The following is an 8,505-nucleotide window of genomic DNA, read 5'->3' as shown; positions in this document are numbered from 1 at the left end:
ATCCTGATCATCTACCTTTTTGCTCAGAAATGGGTCTTCTAACTTTAAGCTAGACCCAGAGAAAGAGAAAGTAGGGGCTAATGGTGGAATTTTTTTGCTCTGTATTCAAAACACAGAGATGAGAGCTCAGCTCTCTCCGAGCTGGTGGCAGTGCTCTCTGAGTTCTGAGCTTTTGCAGAGAGAGAGGGCATTTTTCTTTGTTTTTTTCACTGTTTTTCCTGGTTATCTGTGGCAAGAAAAGTTTTCCCTGGTTTGTGCCTTCTTTTTCTGGGACTGTTCAGCTTCTAGACGGTCCAGGACATCAGGAGAATCACCTGGGGGGCCCTCAATTTGCATGCCAAACCTGGCACACTGGGCCTGAGCCACAGAGAAACTGAGACACTGAGCCACACCCACAGAAGGACTCTTTTTGAATTTGCCATCTCTTCAGAACAGCGAGAGGATTTATTGTTTAATATTACTAATTTTTCCATGCTTGTGAGTACTTTGCTTGTTAAATAAACAGTTTTTTCCACTTTTATGAAGGAGATTTTATCCCAAACTGGTAAGGGGAGGGGCTGCTGAAATCTGCTTTTCTAGAAAAGACCCCTTCAGAGGTTTCCTCCAAAATTTGCCCTAAACCAGGACACATGGTGACTTCTCTTCCTTTATTTGAATAAAGTTATAAGACTCCTCTGTCTCCTTTTTAGACATAAACCTCTGGTGTTTGTGGATTTTCCTGACAATTGGGGGCTCGGTCCCATGTCCTTCTACTGTCTAGGTCCGGCTTGGAGCAAGAGGTGTGCCTCACCCAGATTTGGTGATCAGCTCCCTTCAGCACTGGCTGGCACCAGGCTATTGATTGGGTACCCGAGACTGTCCAGAAGACAGATGAGAGGTGGACCACAGACGTCGGTGAAGAGTCTATAGGAAAGAGTCCACTGGACATGGATGCCCAGAGGGGGCAGTAAGGGAAAGTCAGGAAGGGTCTTGGCAAATCTCACTGGTAAGTACAACTTCGGGGAGTAAAACATGGCAGGATGCCCAGGGTGGGCAACAAAAGAAAGTCAGAAAAAGGGTCGGTGGGCAACAAAAGAAAGTCAGAAAAAGGGTCTCCACTATATGGATGACAGTCCCAAAATACCTCCGAAGGGTCCTTTAGGAGAATGTTGGGATAGTTTGCACATTCTCCCAGAGGTAGTTACAAGGACATGGACATCCAGAGTGGGCAATATGGTTGTGAAAAACGCCATTCACTTTTGTTAAAATTTTAGAAGTTTAATAGTAATGAATATAGTAATGAAAATAGTATTAAAAATTAGGACAATAAAAGACAATGAGAAGCAAAGAATTATGGATGTCCAGGTGCCTGGCACTGCCACAAAGCACACCTTGCTAACAAAGGATTACCCCTTAAAAGCAATAGCCTTTTGCATATTCATATATCATATACACAATTCAAACATTCCTTTCACACTAGGGTGTTTCTACTTAATTTTAGCTTCCCCCCTCATCTTGTAAATCAGTCTTCTTGGTTCCTCAAAGTCTGAGCTTTCCCAAAAAGGAAGCAATAAATCTTCTCTTGGGATCTTGTCTGTTGCTGTTATCTCTATCCAGATAGGATAATGTGAAGAATTTCTTGATTATCTTTTCCATTCCTTGAGCTAGTTACAAAAAGTATCTTACATCACATAGTTTCTAATTTAATATCATGCAATAGTCTAAAAACTATATTTACCACACTACTTAAAAGAGATTAATACAGCATAACTTTCCAACATAACAGATATAGGATTCATTTTAATATTTGGAAAGAGCCAATCATATAATATGCATTTTTCACAATGGTGTATGCCCAGAGAGGGCAATATGGGGAACATGGACGCTTAGAGGGGGCAATAAGAGGTACCGAGAAAGGGTCTTGGCAACCCGTTCCCAGAGAGGGCAATATGGTGTTGTTTGGGAAAGGATTGGTAGAAGGGGAGTGTGGAGAAATATGGTTAAAGGAAATAGCAGCAGCAGGAGGCTATGTGATAAGGAAAGATTGGGAAGGTCTCTGCCTTCTCTTCAAAATCTGCAGTCTAATACAGGGCCAGCTGCAAGTCTTTTGTATTCCTGGCTTCCAGGATAGGGAAAAACAGGGAAGTATTGTTCCTACACCCCTTATTTGGGGTTAAAATTAACTCTTTCAGCCTCATTTTCTGCTGTATCTTTAGCTTCTTGATCTGCCAAATTATTTCCTCTTATTTCTGGGGTCTTTCCCTTTTGATGTCCCTTAATATGTACTATAGCTATCTCTTTCAGGTAATTTTAATGCCTCTAAAACCTCTAAAATGAGTCCTTCATGTACTAATCCCTTTCCTCTTAAATTAAGTAATCCCCTTTCTTCCCAAATTTTTTAAAGGTATGTACTACTCCAAAGGCACACCTTGAATCAGTCTTTACATAGATCCTTTCTTGTGTGCTAAATATTCCAGTATTCTTTTTAGAGCATATAATTCACAAGTTTAAGCTTACCAGTTTAAGGTTAATTTCCCTTTTTTTTCAATAGTTTGAATGTTTTTTCCCATCAACCACTGCATACCCTGTCTTTTCTCCTTGTACAAGGATTCGTATCCCTGTTAGCTAACATAACTCCCAAAGGGCTATGTTGGGGTATTTCTGCTGGTACACTTTTATTCCCCTTTTTTCCTGTACCTAACTTACTGGTTTTCTGTTCCATTTTTCAAGATCTTATCTATTCGTCTCCTGCTTCCGTTTCCCACTGTCTCTAGCAATCTGAATACCACCTTCCGACTGCGCACACAAAAAAAGCTTTTTCTCACAATACAATTTAATACAATACTCCTCCCTCCAAGTAGATATAGTGAAGCTTGAAGTAAACAATCTACATTACATACTTTCATTCATCTACATTTACTCACTTTTATTTCTCACTCATTCTCACATATTCATTTGCATCCTCCGACCTGTTCATTCATACTTCTCGACTTCTGCTTAGCTGAGTTTTTGGCCCTTGGTGCCTCCCTCACACAGACTACGCTAGGTACTTTTTCTCGACGCCCCGGAACTTTAAGTACTGACACCCCTAAGTTTCCCTACTGACCTAGGTTCAGCAGTCCCATTAATTTCCATTTTATTGGACAGAGGAAGGAAACATTAGCAAACCTCTTAGACTCACACGAAGTGGACTGCTGTTGCCAGAGAATCACAGGTCGGTGTGAGTCCCCCACCCTGACCCCTTCCACCTCCCCCGAGGTTTGGCTATCCCTCTTCCCTAGAGATAGCCTCAGAGTCAGGGGTTCGGACCTCTGCACTTTGACTGAGCTGGACTTCTGTTATGGTTTGGGCCTGGCAAAGCCAGAGCCCCCATAAGTACACCTTCTCCCCGGTGTCTGCTGCGAGATGTGACCAGGAATAAACAAAGCAGGCTCCAAACTTAAACATAAAGAAAATTTTATTAACTAAGCTACACACAAACAATTACTAAACTACACACAAAAGAAGAAGGAAAAAAAAAAGAAACACGAGGAAAATGAAAACCTCACAAAAAAAAAAAACACTCTCCCCCTCCTCCCCCCTAAATTCCCAATACAATACATCTTCCAAAATCACCAATTCTAGGTCCAACACCACCCTTTAGATTGCTCAAACTTTCAGCTCCTCAAGAGGAGAGGGAGTCCTTCCATGTGTCGTGGTGGCCTTTTCCGTCCTTGTTCCGGTGCTCTCACCACCAAACAGGGATCAGGGCTGCTTCCAGGGTTGTCTTTTTTTAAGGATGCTTTGTCCAGTTCCAGAAAAGCACAGTATCTCACCTTCTCACCTCTGGGACATCTGTCCCCCCCATATTTTATATACCCCCTGGGGCCGAGGGGTCCCCACACTGACTCTTCTTTGGCTCTGGGACATTTCTCCCCCTGGACTCAGTCTCTGTATCACACGGAAACATGGCTCTGTCCATGACTACACAAAAGAGTCTAGCATAAAATGCCACTCCATCTTCTCCATTCTTTCAACATCTCTCACTCTCTCTCTCTGGTCCAGACCTCCATCACTCGTTCATTTCCTTCATCCTCCTCCACTCTTATCACTCATCTAGGAAGGGTTAATGTTCTGTAAGGCTTTCATTGTCCAAAAAAAGGGTTAAAAAAAACTCCTCCAGGCGGCTGGACTCCTGGCTGCACCTCCCCCCCCATCTCCTCAGCTGGGCTGCCTGCTGCCAGCACATATTTACTGAATTTCAAGGTAACACAGGCTGCACTCTCTCTCTCTCTCTGTCTGTCTCCAAAGGGGGGGGGGGGGGGGGGGGGGGATGGCTGCCCGATGTCTCTTGTTGCTCTCCACCCTTCCATCCTCCAAGGCCTCCTCACTCCCATCTCTGTCCAGGCCCAGGCCTACCACATGGCTGCCCCTCCCCCGCCCAGCAGCGGCGGCTGGACGGAGGAGAACTCCGTCCTCTGTCCCTTGAAGTCCCAAGAGGCCCTCCCAGGTCCAAAGCTCTGCTTTTAACCCCTGGGTGTTCTCGGAGGTGTGTCCTAAAATCCACTGGCTACCCCAGGTGCCAATATCAAAATCCAAGCACCCATTGGTTTGACCACAACATCCCAGAATTCCCACTTCTTCCTGGTCAAACCACCACAACTTCTCACCCCCCATACCCTGAGGAATAGGCCACATGACTACTCCTCGCAGTCACGGTGCTAAAAAGGTCCTATGATACTGTAGCCTCCCCTCACCTTGGAGTTGTCCACTGGGCTTCAGTATCGCTGGGCCTCCAGGAAGGGCCCTGAATCTGGTTGCCTCTGGTGCCAGTTCATCTGTGAGACTATCTGTGTGTCACTCACTCTATCTCTCTCCACAGTCCCCACATGCCTGGGGAACAATGGCCTGTTTGCAGGTCACATACACCTTTTGCCACAGCCCCCCCACACGCCCGGGAAGCTGAAGCTGATTTTGTGTGTGACTCACTCTCACGCACAACAAGACAACAATAAGGTACCTTTTACTTTCAAATCACTTGTTACAATTTCAAATGTTACTGGCCAGCCCCGGATGTTCTTGGGATCCCTCAATCCAGCTGTGTTGTCCAACTCTCGATGTTCTTGGGCATTTTTATCTCTCAATCCAGCTGTGTTGTCCAACTCCGGATGCTCTTGGGCATATCCTCAATCCGGCAGAATTTTGCTTAACCCTGGATGCTCTTGGGCATTTTATACCTCAACCCATCAGAATTTTTAGGGGCCCCTCCCTTTTGTCCCATTTCCTAGTGGACTGTGCTAGGAAACGCCTCTGCTCCTGTCCTCCAAGGGGTCCAATCCCTCCCTGAGACCCAGTCTCAGTTACTCCGGAGGATTCTCTCACTCCTTTTATCTCTTGCTTCATCTTTTTACTGGCCGCTTTTCTCGCGAAAAGACAGAAACGCAGCATGGGAAACTCCTCACTCACGTAGCAGGTCTGGGATAACCAGCCCGCCTCTCATCACACACACATTCATCCTTCCGTACCTGCCCCCCCGAAAAGTACTTACCAACCCTTTTTTCCTTTTCGGGTTCTTTCTGTGCACTACTAGTCTTAGGGGGCCAATTACTGCAGTTTTAGGGAGCCTTTTCCCTTTTCTTTGTTTTATTGTCTGTTTTTGTCCACTGTAGCAAACCCCAAAGGTTTGGGAAAGGCACCATGGAGAATTGAATAACAGGAATGCTGAGGCAGCAAAGAACATCCTGTCTTTCTGACCTCCGCCCCATAACCTATCTCTGTAACCCTATATGGCAATGTTACCCCTAAACCTTTACTATTGGATATTCCTAAAAACCCTTGCCATTGGTTAAGCTTGGATTCTAGCCAAGCCTATATAAAGGGCATACTGGACCCCACTAGTTAGAAGAAGAGCTGAGACCCTTCACAGATATCCCCAATAAACCATCTCTGTGGAACCAGTCAGCGTCATCATCTTCTCCTCTCTCTCCATCTGCTGCAGCCTCATGCCAAGGGCACCACTACCCAGCAAGCCGAGCTGAACATCCTAAGAGAGCTGATATCACTAGAGAGCTAATCACTACTGAGCTTGCTTGGGTTGGGCCTGTGGCTATTCGGCCTGAGCTGAGCATCGGGCACCCGGTCTCCCCTGGGGACTGAGTTCCTGAGCAGCCTTGCATGATAATAAGGCCAAAATACAAGGCTTTATTAGTCCAGTGGTTGGAACCTGCGTCTGCCAGCCATGCCAGAAGAAACAGAGCGAGGCTGCCAAACTTGGCAAGGTGCTCCTCCCTCACTTGGAATCCTCTTAGGCCCCAGCAGCGAGGTGTTAATTCCCAGGTTTTGGCACCAAATTGTGAAAAACACCAATTACTTGTTTTAAAATTTTAGAAGTTTAATAGTTATAAAAATAGTAATAAAATTTAGAGCAATAAGAATTTGGATAATCAGAGTTAGGACAATAAAGGACAATAAAAGCAAAGAATTACAGACATCCGGGTGTTCTGCTCTGTCCCAGAACACATTTTGCTAACAAATGAAAAATGCTTAAAAGCAATGGCCTGTTGCATATTCATGTATCTCATACACGATGCAAAGATTCCTTTCAAACTAGGGATTTTTCTGTTTATTGTCAAATTCCCCTCCTTCATCTTGTTGGCTCCTTGGAGTCTGGAAGGAGGTGGAAGTAGTCCGAGTTTTCCCGGTAAGGAGGCAATAATTCTTCTCTTGGGGATTTTGGTGTCTTTTTGCTGTTATCTCTGTGCAAAGAATTTCTTGATTATCTTATCCATTTCTTGAGTTAGTTAGAAAAAGTATCTTATGTCACATGGTTTGTATTTTAACATTCTGTTATAGCCTAAAACTATATTTAACACACTACTTTAAAAGGATTAATACAGTACTACAAAATAACTTTCCAACATAACACATATAGTATTCAATTTAATATTTGTGACAAGCCAATCATATAATATGCATTTTTCACGAAGGGGAATAACTGAATATTCCTTAGGTTTTGGATTTTATTCTTGCCAAAGTTAATGACAAAAGCCATATCCATGGCATCTCACTTTCTGTCACAAGCTTCAAAAGATGTTTCTTTATATTTCCATTCATCCTTTCTATTTGACCTGAATTCTTCGAGTGCCAGCAGTCATAATCCTTTGAAGGATCCCCTTATAAAATGAGTTGCCCCTGTTCAAGTCCACTGCCTTCACAATCCCACTGTGAAAAATGCATATTATATCATTGGCTCTTCGCAAATATTAAAATGAATCCTATATGTTATGGTGGAAAGGTATGTTATATTAATCTTTTTTAAGTAGTGTGGTAAATATAGATTTTAGGCTATAGCATAATATTAAAATAGAATGTAAGATACTTTTTGTAACTAGCTCAAGGAATGGATAAGATAATCAAGAAATTCTTTGCATAGAGATAACAGCAACAAGACACCAACAAATCAAGAGAAGAATTATTGCCTCTTTATCGGGAAAACCCAGACTTTGTGGGGACCGAGATGTTTGATTTACAAGATAGGGGGGAGGAGCAGAAATTAATCAGAAGACACCCTTTGTATGAAAAGAATGTTTGCATCATGTATGAGAGACATGAATATGCAACAGGCTATTACTTTTAAGGGCTAATCCTTTGTTAGCGAAGTGTGTTCTGTGGCAGAGCATAACACCCAGACATCTGTAATTCTTTGCTTTTTATTGTCTTTTATTGTCTTAACTTTGATTGTCCAAATTCTTATTGTCCTAATTTTTATTACTATTTTATTACTATTTTATTACTATTAAACTTCTAAAATTTTAACACAAGTGTTTGGCGCTTTTCACACCACATTCAGAAATCTTGTTAACTGATCAAATAGTTGCTGAAGCAACTAGAAACTCCTCTGGCCACCCTGCCAGCTGGCATATCACTACCAGAAGATATCTAAACCCTCTTGCCCAGGGAATCTCAGCAAAATACACCAAATATCCCCGGAAAGGATGTGTAGCCCGAGGCCTTTTTCCTACCTTGCAATCTCCTTTGTACACTGGCTATTAACTTTAGCCAGGCACCTCTCAATAGCTCCTTTTGCTAAAACAAAAAGACCCAAGGCAGTACATCTAGAAGAACATCTCTGCCAATCCTCAAGTGTCTCAATGACTCCCCCCATGGAGCTGTCCTAATATTTGCAGACTCAAAGCTCCTGGCATCCACTGTTTACTGTCCTTTGCAACTCAATTCTCACCTCCTTCTTCTGCCCCACCGCTTTTAATTATCTCCAGCTCCTCTGGTGAAAAACAGCACCACCACCACTTCCACCCTCCTCCTGGCAACAGCTGTCGCAGAAAGCAAAGGGAGGATCCTAGAGACCTCTGGCAGAAGTGCTGCTTTCTGAACATCTCCATTGGCCAGCTGATTACCTATTGCCTCTTCTGAGCATTCTGCCTAATGTCCCTTAACAGCTCTTATTTCTACCTCTTTTAGTAAATTCATCACCTGTGACAAGTGAGTAATTGAGCTCTATTGAGCAAACTTTTTCCCCTGCACTTTAAC

Source organism: Melospiza melodia, chromosome W (genome assembly GCF_035770615.1).
Source record: "Melospiza melodia melodia isolate bMelMel2 chromosome W, bMelMel2.pri, whole genome shotgun sequence".
In the NCBI taxonomy this organism is placed as follows: Eukaryota; Metazoa; Chordata; class Aves; order Passeriformes; family Passerellidae; genus Melospiza; species Melospiza melodia.
This window is presented reverse-complemented; position numbering follows the sequence as displayed.